The 13,869-nt window shown below is 37.0% G+C and overlaps 1 pseudogene; it reads right to left on the bottom strand.

Moving 5' to 3' along the window:
- Positions 1–3,834: 3,834 nt before the first annotated feature.
- LOC124976422 (olfactory receptor 4F3/4F16/4F29-like) lies at positions 3,835–4,802 on the bottom strand (annotated as a pseudogene).
- Positions 4,803–13,869: the final 9,067 nt, after the last annotated feature.

The raw sequence follows: 13,869 nt of genomic DNA, 5'->3' as shown, positions 1-13,869 counted from the left end.
GGAAAAGAAGAACTCAAACTATCACTATTTGCCGTCAACATGATTCTATGTTTAGAAGATCCAAAAAGTTCGACCAGAAAACTTCTAGAACCAATAAATGAATTCAACAAAGAAGCAGGATATAAAATTAACACTCATAAATCTAACGCATTTCTATTCATAAGTGATGAATACACTGCAAGAGAAATTAGGGAAACTACCCCATTCACAATAGCATCGAAAAAAATAAAATACTTGGGAATCAATCTAATAAAAGAGGTGAAAGACCTCTACAATGAGAACAACAGAACACTAAAGAAAGAAATGAAAGAAAACCTTAGAAGATGGAAAGAACTCTCATGTTCTCAGATAGGCATAATTAACATTGTCAAAATGGCCATACTACCAAAAGTGCTATACAAATTCAATGAAATTCCAATTAAAATCCCAATGACATACCTTATAGAAATAGAGAAAGCAATCATGAAATTCATCTGGAAGAACAAGAGACCCAGAATAGCCAATGCAATCCTGAATAGGAAGAGTAAAGCAGGAGGTATCACAATACCAGAACTTCAACTATACTACAGAGAAATAGTAACAACGACATGGTATTGGCACCAAAATAGACAGGTAGATCAATGGCACAGAATAAAGGACAAAAGATAACCTATCCAACAAATGATGCTGGGAAAACTGGAAATTCATATGTAACTAAATGAAATTAAACCTCTATCTCTCACCCTGTACAAAACTCAATTCAAAATGAAACAATAACAGAGACCCTGCACCTAATAGAAGAAAAAGTAGGCCCAAATCTTCATCATGCCAGATTAGGACCAGACTTCCTTAACACCACTCCCAAAGCACAAGAAATAAAAGCAGGAATCAATAAATGGGATGGATTTAAACTAAAAAGATTTTTCTCAGCAAAGGAAACAATCAACAATGTGAAGAGAGAGCCTAGAGAGTGGGAGAAAATCTTTTCCACACACACTTCAGATAGAGCACTAATCTCCAGAATCTATAAAGAACTCAAAATCCTTTACACCAAAAATACAAATAACTCAACCAATAAATGGGCTAAGGACTGAGCAGACATTTCACAGAAGATCTACAAGTGATCAACAGATATATGAAAAAATGTCCACTAAATCTAATAATTAGAGAATTGCAAATCAAAACTACCCTAAGATTTTATCTCACTCCAATTAGAATGGCTGTTATCAAGACTGCAAGCAACAATACATTTTGGCAAGGATGTGGGGGAAAAAGTTACACTTATACATTACTGACGGGGTTGCAAATTGGTGCAGACACTCTGGAAAGCAGTATGGAAATTCCTTAGAAAACTTCGAATTGAATAACAATTTGACCCAGTTATCCTACTTCTTGGTCTATATCCAAAACACTTAAAATTAGCATATTATAGTAATGTAGCCACATCAATGTTTATAGCAGCTCAATTCACAATAACTAGGTTGTGGAACCAATCTAGATGCCCTTCAACAGATGAATGGATAAAGAAATTGTGGTGTATATATACACAATGGAATATTACTCAGCCATAAAGAAGAATAAAATTATGGCATTTGCAGGTAAAAGGGTGGAGTTGGAGAATATCATGCTAAGGGAGATAAACCAATCCCAAATAAACCAAACGCTGAATGTTTTCTCTGATAAGTGGAGGATGATACATAACAAGGATGGGAGGGGGTAAGGGAAGAATGGAGGAAGGATGAATTGTGTAGAGGGAAATGAGGGGTGGGGAGGGGTAGGAGAAGGAGAGATTATTAGAATGAATGAGACCAACATCATTACCCTATGTGCACATATGATTACACAAGCAGTATGACTCTACCTCGTGTACATCCAGAGAAATGAAAAGTCTTACTCCATTTGTGTACAATGAATCAAGAACACTAAAATTAAAAAAGAAATTTAAAAAAAATTTAAAAACAAAGTAGGATTTTAGCAGATGGGAACAGAACCTAGGCATCTCCAAGGAGTATAACTTGAAAAGACTGAAAGCCTCACCAAACTGCGGTAGAAAAGCAGAAGAACTGGGTTTCTAAGGGAAGGTTACGAGTTTAATCAAAGTTATATATGGAATTTTTTTTCCAAATTACATTGTCTAGAGTTCAAGATAAAAGTCAAGACCGGTGACTTGAGAGGATATTTCAGAGGTAGGCAACAGGTCAGATGAAATATTTAATATATTACAACAAGAACTACAAAACAGAAGTGCTTACAAATTTATACAAGTTCAAGAGTATCTGATCTTTTTGCTGAGGTTCAGTTGCAAATCAGCGAAGGAAACTGGATAAAGATTAGTCAGAAACATCAATTTCAGCCTTCAACATTATTCTCCCCATCTTTTACTAAGAGTCTACAGTGTCTTTAGAAGCACTGCTACAAGTCCTCTGGAGCTCACAGATGGCAGACAAGGTTCCCAAACAGCTGGGTTGTAACCTACACTAGAATTGGGCACACGTAATACCTGTTCCTACTCATCTGGTAACACAGAGAGAACAGTAAAACATTCTCTTTGAATAATTATTTTTACTATTTATGAATAATGTATTTATTTTTAAAATAATGACATAGGCTGAGCACTATGGTATATACTTATAATCCCAGCAATTTAGGAGGCTAAGGCAGGAAGATTCAAGTTCAAGGCCAGCAACAACTTAGCAAGACCCTGTCTCAAAATAAAATTTTTAAGAGGGAAGAGAAAGTAGCTCAGTGATAGAGTGCTTGCCTAGCATTCACAGGCCCTGGGTTCAAGTACTGCAAAAAAAAAAAAAAAAACTATCATTATTATATAATATACTATATCGCATGAAATATTTAATGTGTTTATTACATATATATATATCTCTTAATTTATACACAGTTTCACCATAAATTTTCTTTTACAGTTTCTATGCTTTTTTTATTTAGTTGTAAACCTGATTCACATTAAATGAATTTTTGGGGGGTTTTTTATTCATAAATCAGTTTCTCCTCTTTTAGTTCCAAAATATTCAAGACATTTACAATCGCTTAATAGTCACATAGTTTTCTTTGTCTTATAAAAATAAATCGTTGCTTAGAAATTATCAGGGTAAAATATAATTATAATATACATTGAACGGGATGGAAATGTACATCTTCTGGCCTCAAAAAAATATTGATTAATAATATTAAAGTTTTCCTCAACTGTTTATGATTTACACTAAATTTCAGTTTTCAATTCTAACTAAATCTAAAAACCTTAGCACAAACTCGAGGTCAGTACGGGTGAATAAACTTAGATGATAAAAAGTCTCCAATTCTCAAAGTTCTCTGGTAATTATCTCAATTTTGTCTATTCCTCTCCATGTGTAAGCACACTGAGAAACTCAGAAGGTGTGCCTAGAGTTACACACGAGGATTGGAAGAGAGAGATCCTTTAGAATCAGTGTCAAAGAGAGGAACGGCCAACGTCAAGTATCAATGGGAAATGCGTCCGGGATGTGAGGTTTCAACCATCACCATCCCCAAAGTCTTCAATGACAGAAACTATCTCCAGGAACGAACTCGACGTTCCATAGCGGGGTTGACTCCTCCACAGCACAGACATATTTTTTTCTCTTCGTGGTGATGGGGATGGAACCCAGGGTCTCATGAACACTAGGTCGGTGCTCTACCTGAGCTCCTCCCCATTCCCTCTTCAATATTTTCAGAATCGTCAGAGTGGCAGTTCCCTGGGAAGAACAAACCATATCAGGATAGCCTGTCAGGAGACTTTTCATAGTGGATATTGAAACCTGAACTAAAATGAAGACTTGTGAATATTCAATTAAAGAGATTAATTTCCAGGAACAGTCACTATTAATCTGAATTTCTTGGACTGTGCATGAAAGAACTTTTCCTAAAACTTGCTAAAGCCTTAACAAAGAGTCTCCTCACTGCCACTTTCATCTCCTTATTTCTAAAGGTATAGATGATAGGATTCTTAAAAGGAGTGATAATGGCATCCAAGATAGCTAAAAATTTATCTATGGGTAAGGCAGGGAAGGGCCACACATAGACAATGATGCAAGGACCGAAGAAAAAGACCACCACAGTGATGTGAGCTGAGAGAGTGGAGAGGGCCCTGGCTGAACCACCCGAAGCGTGTTTATGAACCGTAACCAGGATGAAGACGTAAGACATGATCAGGATGATGAAGGTGCCCGTGGAGATGAATCCACTGTTGGCAGCGACCAGAAACTCCAGTCTGTAAGTGTCTGCACACACGAGTTTGATGAACCGAGGAAAGTCACAGTAGAAGCTATTCATTTTGTTGGTTTCACAAAAGGGCAAGTTTACAACAAAAGCCAGCTGGACCACAGAGTGGATGAGTCCGATGGCTCAGGCCACAGCCAGGAGAGAAGTGCACGTTCTCAGGCTCATGCTGTCAGGTAGTGGAGGGGCTTGCAGATGGCCACGTAGCGGTCGTAGGCCATGACGGTCAGCAGCACCATCTCTGTCCCTCCCACGGTGTGAATGAAGAACATCTGTGTGATGCAGCCTTTCAAGGAGATGGCTCTGTGCTTTCTGAAGAGGTCATAAATCTTCTTTGGAGTGGCGATGCTGGACACGCCTGTATCGATGAAGGAGAGATTGGCCAGCAAGAAGTACATTGGGGAGTGTAGGTGACGGTCTGAAATGATCGTGAGCACAATGAGAAGGTTTCCCAGCATACTTGCTACATAAAATGTCGTGAAGAACAGAAAAAGGAGAATCTGAATTTCCCAAGAACTGGTGAGTCCCAGCAACACAAATTCAGACACCACTGAGTGATTTCCTCCATCCATCAATTTCAAGTGCAAGGATGACCCTGCAGTTACTGTTACCTGAGGAGCACACGAGGAGGGGGAAAGTTTTCAAGTCGAAAAGGACATCCTGGCTATGGAGTAATGACCCAGGTGTCAAAAACTGAAGGTCACCTTACCATTGTACAGTGAAGAGTTTATACTGTGCTTGGGTCACAGAGAACTAACCCCAGAAACTTTTCCATGCCTAAATCATTGGAATCATGTTCTCACACAACCTCAGATTTAGTTTGGGCTTTATGGTACATCTAGAAGGGGAATACGTAAACAAAGCACCAAAAATTTTTAAGGAGTGGTATACCAGAAGTACAGAAACTTATACTCCCTAATTTCTACATGAAAAAAATCTCACAGAACAGGAAACACGTTGAAATGGAAAAGCTACTTATCTTTTTCTATTGTACACAGCCACCTTACAACATTCTGAAGTTGTTTAGTGATATGTCTTGGGTTTTCTAGGTTTATAATCATGTGTCATCAACAAAAGAGGTAACCTTTTCTTCTTAAAATTTTGCTGGTATAAGATTGTATTCATACATTACCCCTTGCTGACATGGAAGTCCTAGCATAGTTTTCTATTCTTTTCATGGCCACTATCCCTTTTCCAGTGACACATTGCTCTATTCTTTTTTAATATAATAACAGTATTTTCCTTACCAATATGTTCCATTCCCTTCCTACTTATCCCCAACAATTAAGATGAAATCTTTAAAATACTTTTCTCCACTTCTGCTCCCGTGTCCCCCCATTTAAATTAAGTCAGTTCCTTCTTGTGCTTCTGGAACAACTACTGGCTTTACATATCATGCCTCCTGATTCTATCCCCCTTATTTTATTTTCTTTAATTTTTTTCCATTTCATTATCTTTATCTACATACCTTGAGATACCCAATGAACCTCATCTTCCAGCCTCAGATTTGAATTTCAGAAAAAATCCTCCCCTTTCAAAATTTGATTCTTGAATTTTTCAGCTCATGATTAGACCCATAAATTATAAATTTGTCTAAATTAAAAATGTTCATATTGTCTCACACATAACTGCAACTAAGACAATTTCTTCAAGTTTTGTCCTACCATAAATGCCAATCTTTATTTTTTTATCCTTTTTAATAATCATTTCCTTCAAAATAGAAATATCAAAGTTTATAACATTAATTTCCTTTTCTCCTAAAAACTTATGAACTCTAAAAATCTTTCATCTCTTTGTTGTAGAATAGCCATAAACAGTGATCTATATTTTACAGATTTGAAAATGAGGACTCAAGGAGTTTAAATGAATTGCTTAATGTTGCATAGCTAGGTATTAAATTCAAGTCTAATTCTTCCAATTGTTAAAAAATGAAAGTAAATTTTAAAAGCATTTGAAGAAAATGTCACAATTCTACTAGTTGCTATCTTTCTATGAAGAGACTATGGGTTTTCTCTTTTTTCCACTTTAGTTTTATAAATTTTCTATTTGAGCACATCTATTTCTCCTTAGAGAAAAACATTCAAGAACAGGTTGACTCCAGATTTCAGGCATTCTTTATTAACTACTCTGTTAAACCCTGATGACCTAATGTCAAAGATAATTTTCAAGGACCCATCAAAGCAACTTTTACTATCAGAGCACTCGACAGAATTTCATAGAAGGTAAAGTGAGTTTGGGGGTGTCTAATATTTTATTGACAGAACTCCTTCCTCTCTTATCACAGTGCATCTACTCCTGCTCAGTTTTCACCATCTTCATACCCCACTCTTCTGTCCAAACCTCCTCTGCCATTCTCTCATTTATCTGGCCTCCTCTAATTCCTATCCTCCTGATTGATCCCTCCCAGACACTTGCAAATAAATCATTTCACGCTAAGTCAGCAGACACTTGAGTCTGTATCAATTCAACTCTCATCTATTTTTACTTTGGTTGTATGTGCTCCTGTCTGTACTATGCTTTCTGCCACAGCTTCCCACTCTCCCCCAATCTCCCTGCACACCACAGAAAGGGACATCAACACCTTAGCACCACATCTCTGAAACTACCTCTACATTATCTTAGCTACCTGTGGAAAAGTTTTCACCCCCTCAGTTTACTCTACTTCACTGTCCATTTCACCTGGGTCACACAGAAAAGTGAGAAAAAGAAGAAAAATGACTGACTTATGTCTAAACACCAGTTGTGATTCTTGCTCAAAGATGCAAATGTCAGTCCAGTCCACAGACAGCTAGTGAGAACCAGAACTCATCCTGGGTCAGACCAACGAACCTAATCTATTCTCCTCAAGTGTAGATCAATATCCTCAAAATTTGGGGAAAAGATAAAAAGCTTCAATTATATGAGAGTTACAATTCCTAAAGAGAAAAACAGGAATTAGTTTGAGTGATGCTGAGAACTTAGTTACAGAAATTGAGAGTTTGTAAAACACAGAAACTGAAACTATAATTGGACATTTATCTACTGTGAAAAACAAATAGGAAATATACAATAGAGAAGTAGAAAGGAATGTGGGAGAGAAAACATGAAAATGTCATGCTTTTTCCTCCTCCTGGAGCAGCTGCTTCTGTTCAATGTTCTGCCCTACACTCAGAATCCAGTTTAGTGTCTTCTCCAACATCTACCAACATCACTAACAAAAGTTATAGGTACTCACTCTGGTACTCTTCTCCATGCTTTGCCCAGAACATATAGATAACAAATATGTCAAAAAAATTATTAAATTGTGGCTTAAATTTAAAAGGGAGATAATTACTGAACAATAGTTGAAGGCAGAGCCAAAGACAGGTTGGATTCACGTCTAGTCAGCTCAACTGTAAAGAATTTGTTTTACATACATTTTACGTGATAGCACTTGAAGTAGGAGCTTTCTAGACTTCAAGGAGGATAAATTGACATTCTGACTGAGACTGTAGCCTTTTCAAAAACAATGAACCTTACTTTGTTTTTCTCAAGTAAAAAAATTCTAATTAGCAACCTTGACTATTGGTGACCAAATAGCACTGAGTCTGGGGAATAGTCCATCCTCCCTTGATTGAATTTTCCTGGGAATTATACCTCAGAGTCCACACTTATTTTTACCTAGGGAATAAAAAGGACAAAAGAAGAGAAGGGGTTGGAGAAGCATCGTCCATGCGCCAGATGTAATGGTACCTAGATGAATGGAAGAAGTATTTTGCTTCAAAATGAGTCAACAGAAGTAGCTGATGAGAAATGGAATACCTCCTTCAACGTATTAAATCAAGAGCACTACACCAGGCTCAGGAGCCTGAGACAGTACAAAGCCAGCTTCAGCAATTTACCAAGGCACTAAGCAACTTAGTGAGACCCTATCTCTAAAAAGAAGATTAAAAAGGCTGGAGATGTGGCTCAGTGGTTAAGCAACATTGGGTTCAATCCTCAGTACAAAAAAAAAAAAAAGTACTATACTTTTTTTTTCACTATCCTACAATCTTTCCCTCCAATTCTGTTGTTGGTTTCATTCTTCAGGGATTATTGTCTCATGTTAACTCTTACTAGGAATGGCAGTTGATCAGCTCAAGACCACCCAACACATTTGGAAATTTTTGTTTATTTGTCTTTGGTGCTGGGATTGAACACAGGACCTCCTGCAAGCTAGGCAAGCACTCTATCACTGAGCTACATCTAAATAATTTGTGTTTTAAACAACGACATTTTTACATGCTTAGAACAGAACTTGAGGGGTGTAAAAGCGTACAGGAACTTCAATGGAAATGTATATATAAGAAAAAAAAATCATCTAACTTTCCAAGATGAGAAGTCAGGAAAACAGCAGATTCAATTAAATGAAGGAAGATAGATGAGAGCGAAATCATGCTGGGCATGGTGGTGTACTCCTTAGCTACTCAGGAAGCTGAGGCAGAAGGATTACAAATTCAAGGCCAGTCTCAGCAACTCAGCAAGAATCTCAGCAACCTAGGAGACCCTGTCTTGAAATAAAAAATAAAAAGGGGTATGGATATAGCTCAGTGGTAAACTACCCCTAGCTTAAATCCCTTGTACCAAAAAAAAAGTTCATAACAGGACTGTTTATATCTCAAAATTGGAAATAACTTAAATGTCCAGCAATGAACTACTGACTAAAGCAATGTATCTTCAGCCATAAAAGAGATTATCAGATAGCCACCAAGAATTACATGCCAGCACATTTTTCATCATGAAAAGATTTACATATCACATTTTAAAATGATCAAGGTTATTGCAGAAATATGCAATAATATTTTGTACAATACAATTTTTAGATACATGAAAGAAGATGCAAGGAATATACCAAGAATTTAACAGCTATATATTTGAATGAAATGACTTTCAGTCAACATTTCCTTTTCTTCTCATGCTTAACTGTAAGTAACTTAAAAACATACCTTAGACAACAATTTGTTGACTCTTTTTTATTTTTATTGTAAACAAATGGGATACATGTTGTTTCTCTGTACATGGAGTAAAGGTGTACCATTTGTGTAATCATAAATTTACAGAGGGTAATGTTGTTTGATTCATTCTGTTATTTTTCCCTTCCCCCCACCCCTCCCACTCCTCTTTTCCCTCTATACAGTCCTTCCTTCCTCCATTCTTGCCCCCCTCCCACCCCCCATTATGTGTCATCATCCACTTACCAGCGAGATCATTCGTCCTTTAGTTTTTTTGAGATTGGCTTATCTCACTTAGCATGATATTCTCCAATTCAATTTGTTGACTCTTAAAGAAAGTGTATTTTCCCACCACTTGAGATGCAGAAGGAAAAAGTTGCTCCTTTATTCCACTTAGCTTTTATTTACCCTTGCTGTTTATATAATAAAAAATAATTATTGACTTCCTCCTCTAGACCAGGCACCCCTCCAGGTACAAATGAACAAGAAATCAGTTTCTGCCTTATGGAGCACACAATCCTGCAGAGAAAATATAATTAACAAAATATTAAGAAGCAATCTGTCCAATACAAACATTAAACCAAGTACATAATAAAGACTGGAGTAGAGCGGCAAGAGGGAACTACTTTAGAAAGGAGCCTTCCTTGGAGTTGACACTCAGGCAAAACCTGAATGATGAGGAGACAGCCCTGCATACATCTGTGTGACGTGCTCTATGGGCAGAGGGAAGAGTCAGCATACATGCCTCAGGAGACACAAGCTTGATATGTCCAAGTAACAGTTTAGGGGCCATGCATAGCAAGGAGGAAGAAAGTGTTAAAAAAAAAAAAAAAAAAAAAAAAAAAAAAAACAGAAGTTCATGAGGCATGGTAGTTCACACCTGTCTGTAATCCCAGCAGCTCTGGAGACTGAGGCAAGAGGATTGCAAGTTCAAAGTCAGCCTCAGAAACTTAGTGAGACCCTAAGCAACTTAGGGAGACCCTGTCTCAAAATAAACTATAAAAAGGCCTGGGTATGTGGTTCAGTGGTTAAGCTGCCCTGGGTTAAATCCCCAGTACCAAAAGGAAAAAAATAAGAGAGAAAGAAAGTTTGTTCATTGAGATTGGCAGGGTCAGATCTTGTCAGGCTCTGCAGATACTGGCTAGGCCAAGGGTGAAGCAGGGTCCAACCTCCAGGTCATGCTGGGGTCACCCTGCCCTGAGGCTTCAGCACTTTCCATGAGCTTCTCTTCTTCCAAGGCATACATTAGCTCAGAAGAGTAGCCCAGTGGTGTCAAGCACATCCCATAGCATCCACAAGTCCATAAGTCCCCTCTACTTACATTCTTTGAGTCTGCTGAGTTACCATACCACTTAATAATTTATAGTGACTTTTTGTTTCAGAGACCCATTGTTCATTCCTAAAATTGGGTTATTTAATTCTAACATTTTTTTACAGTTCCTGACACAAGAAGTAGAACATACAAATATTCAGTGTATTTCTGATCAATTAATACATATAATTCACATATGTATAAATCATGTGTGTGTGTGCATGTACGTGCCAGGGATTTAATCCAGGAGTGCTTTACTACTGAACCACATCCCCAGCCCTTTTTTTATGTTTTATTTTGAGACAGGGTCTCTCTAAGTCCTTAGGGCCCTGCTAAGTTGCTTAGTTTTATCTCAAACGTGGATCCTCCTGCCTCAGCTTCCTAAGCCACTGGGAATACAGGCATACGCACAATGCCCAATTCTGTTTATATAAGTTTTATAAATTAATCAGCTTGAAAACTTCTTTCAGCCTATTAAAATGTACCACAGAGGTTGGTGGTGATATACCCTGTAATCCCAGGGCTGGGGAGACTGAGTCAGAAAGATTTCAAATTCAAGGTCAGCCCCCACAACTTAGCAAGGTCCTAAGCAACTTAGTAAGACCCTGTCTCAAAATTTAAGAATAAAAGGACTGGGAATGTACCTCAGTGTAAAATGCCCCTGGAGTCAATCTCCAGTACAAAACAAAAATTTTTTTAAACCCACAGATAATCAAAACAAGATATTAGCATTCTAAAATAGTATAAAAGAGGGCAATTTGAAAATAAGAGAATGACTATTTTTAAAAAGTATAGAAACCAAATTGATTTGTGGCATATTGAAGTCTCTCTATTCAAGAAGTTTTATCACTTAAAATACTTGAAGAGTCTTCTCATTCTCAAGATAATCCACATTCTCCCCTGAGATGTATGTCTACCTTCCTAAATAAATCTCTGTCTATGCCTTTAAAAAAATAAAGAAATAAAATAGTTGAAGAATATTCTAGCTCTCTTAGGAAAGGAGCAAGTTCTATTTTTTTAAATATTTTTCATACATGTATGTAGGGTAATAACGTCCATCTCAATCCACTGCCCTTCCCTTCCCCACCTACCCGACCCCTTCCCTCATTCCTCTCTGTACAATCCAAAGTTCCTTCATTCTTCCCTAACCACCCCCAACTATGAATCAGCATCTGCTTATCAGAGAAAACGTTCAGTCTTTGGATTTTTGGGATTGGCTTATTTTACTTAGCATGATATTCTCCAACTCCATCCACTCAACTACAAATGCCATAATTTCATCCTCCTTTACAGCTGAGTAATATTCCATTGTGTATATGTATTACATTTTCTTTATCCATTCATCTGTTGAAGGGCATGTAGGTTGGTTCCATAGTTTTGTTATCATGAATTGAGTTGCTATAAACATTGATGTGGCTGCGTCACTGTAGTATGGTGACTTTAAGTTCTTTGGGTATAAACCGAGGAGTGGGATAGCTGGGTCAAATGGTTGTTCCATTCCAAGTTTTCTTAGGAATCTCCATACTGCTTACCAAAGTGATTGCACCAATCTGCACTCCCACCAAAAATATATGAGTGTACCTTTTTCCCCACATTCTCACCAACATTTATTATTGCTTGTATTCCTGATAATTGCCATTCTGACTAGAGTGAGATGAAATCTTACAGCAGTTTGATTTGCATTTCTCTAATTGCAAGAGATGATGAACATATTTTCATATGTTTGTTGATTGATTGTATTTCTTCTTCATCTGTTCAGTTCCTTAGCCCATTTATTGATTGGGTTATTTGTTTTTTCAGTGTTAAGTTTTTTGAGTTCTTTATATATCCTAGAGATTAATACATTATCTGAGGTGCGTGGGTAAGATTTTCTCCCTTCTGTAGGCTCTCTCTTCACATTATTGATTGTTTCTTTTGCTGAGAGGAAGTTTTTTAGTTTGAATTCATCCCATTTATTGATTCTTGATTTAACTTCTTGAGCCTTATGGGTCTTGTTAAGGAAGTCAGGTCCTAAGCCTACATGGTGAAGAATTGGGCCTGTTTTCTTCTATTAGGCGCAGGGTCTCTGTTTTAGTGCCTAAGTCTTTGATCCACTTTGAGTTGATTTTTGTGCAGAGTGAGAGAGAGGGGGTTAATTTCAATTTGTTACATATGGTTTTCCAGTTTTCCCAGCACCATTTGTTGAATAGGCTATCTTTTCTCCAATATATATTTTTGGCACCTTTATCTAGTATGAGATAAACTTATTTATGTGGGTTTGCCTCTGTGTCTTCTATTCTGTACCTCTGGTCTACCTGTCTATTTTGGTGCCAATATCATGCTGTTTTTGTTACTATTTCTCTATAGTATAGTTTAAGATCTGGTATTGTGATGCCTCCTGCTTCACTCTTCTTGCTAAGAATTGCTTTGGCTATTCTAGGTCTCTTACTTTTCCAAATCAATTTCATGATCAATTTTTCTATTTCTATGAAGAATGTCATTGGGATTTTAATAGAAATTGCATTGAATCTGTATAACACTTTTGATAGTGTGGCCATTTTGAGAATATTAATTCTGCCTACCCAAAAGCATGGGAGATCTTTACGTATTCTAAGGTCTTCAATTTCTCTCTTTAGTGTTCTGTAATTTTCATTGTAGATATCTTTCACCTCCTTTGTTAGATTTATTCACGAGTATTTTATTTTTGTTGAGGCTATTGTGAATGGGATAGTTTTCCTAATTTCTCTTTCAGTAGATTTGTCACTTATGTATAGAAATGTGTTTGATTTATAGGTATTGACTTTTTATTCTGCTACTTTGCTGAATTCATTTATGAGTTCTAGAAGTTTTCTGGTGGAATGTTTTGGATCTTCTAAATATAGAATCATGTCATTGGCAAACAGTGATAGTTTGAGTTCTTTTCCTATTCATATCCCTTTAATTTCTTTCATGTCTGATTGCTCTGGCTAGAGTTTCAAGGATGATGTTGAATAGAAGCAGTGAAAGAGGGCATCCCTGTCTTATTCCAATTTTTAGGGAAAATTCTTTCAATTTTTCTCCATTAGAATGATGTTGACCATGGGCTTAGCATAGACAACTTTTACACTGTTGAGGTATGTTCCTACTATCCCTAGTTTTTCTAGTGTTTTGAGCATGAAGAGGCGCTATGTTTTGTCAAATGCTTTTTCTGCATCAATTGAGATAATCATATGATTCTTTAAGTCTATTGATAGGATGAATTATTTTTATTGATTTCCATATGTTGAACCAATCTTGCATCCCTGGGATGAACACCACTTCATCATGGTGCACTTTTTAACATATTTTTATGCAGTTTGCCAGAATTTTATTGAGAATTTTTGCATTTATGTTCATCAGGGATATTGGTCTGAAGTATTC

This window comes from Sciurus carolinensis, chromosome 2, assembly GCF_902686445.1.
Source record: "Sciurus carolinensis chromosome 2, mSciCar1.2, whole genome shotgun sequence".
NCBI classification, from domain to species: Eukaryota; Metazoa; Chordata; class Mammalia; order Rodentia; family Sciuridae; genus Sciurus; species Sciurus carolinensis.
Note: the sequence above shows the minus strand (reverse complement) of the source record. Positions and strands in the feature narration are given on the sequence as shown.